Here is a 1,096-nt window from a genome sequence, read left to right on the forward strand (position 1 = left end):
AACAAATCAGCCACGTCGAAAAGACGTCCACATGAAATGAATTAGGCTGACTCTTAGCACAAGATGGAAAAAAAGAGTTGGTGTATAACGTTTCGAGCATGGCCTGAAGAGAAGGAAAAAACAGTCCAAGAAAAGCTGGTGTGTGGTTACATGGCTGAAGAATGAAGGTCAAGCATGATGATAAGGAATGAGTGAATGAGAGGAGGTGTAAGGTAAGGAAAGAAGAAGAAAACAAGATAAGAGAACTGAAGTAAAGTGAAGTAAAAGAGTCAAGGACGAATGAAAATGATTCACAATCAAAGATACAACAACAACGTACTCCGAGGGAATTCAATGGGTCGCGTAATTCAAGGGTAGGATAATCGGTGTAAGGAAATCCAAGAATTAGGTACTCCAAATCTTCGCCGGGAGGACGGAAAAGGTACTTAATACACACACACATCAGAGCGAGTCTTCTTCTTCTGCTAAATTAGATAGATAGACAGACATACAGACAGATAGATAGATAGATTCTTGATTAACCAAAATTATTTCCATCTCTAAAGGATGTATCACAGTAACCAAACGTTAATGAAGACCGACTCCACTTGAGTCATGTTAACTACAAAGTTAACATGACATTGAGGAAGAAAAGAACAAGTCTATTGCTTGAAGAAAAGAGGACAGTCGTTCACACATGTCTCTGGCACAGTAACCGTATCCAGTTCGAGAGTTGTCCAAAATTATCCCTGGCAGTCAAGGGACACAAACATATACATAGAGAGTAGAAGACATTTAAGGCCCGGGTAATTTGCATAAGGCGGGCAAAAACTGAGTCAAGAGAAATAACTCAGATTAGACGGATATGAATAATATAAACAAATGTATTTAGATCAAATTACCAAATGCTTTTCTTTTATTCATTTACTTGGTTCAGTCATGTGACTGCAGCCATACTGGAGCACCGCCTTAAAAAGTTTTAGTTGAAGAAATCGACCCCACGACTTATTCTTTGTAGGCCTAGTACTTATTCTCTCTCTTTCTTTTGCCGAACCGCTAGTTACGAGGACATAAACACGCCAGCATTGGTTGTCAAGTGATAGAGGACGTGGGGGGG

Source organism: Octopus bimaculoides, chromosome 10 (assembly GCF_001194135.2).
Source record: "Octopus bimaculoides isolate UCB-OBI-ISO-001 chromosome 10, ASM119413v2, whole genome shotgun sequence".
In the NCBI taxonomy this organism is placed as follows: domain Eukaryota; kingdom Metazoa; phylum Mollusca; class Cephalopoda; order Octopoda; family Octopodidae; genus Octopus; species Octopus bimaculoides.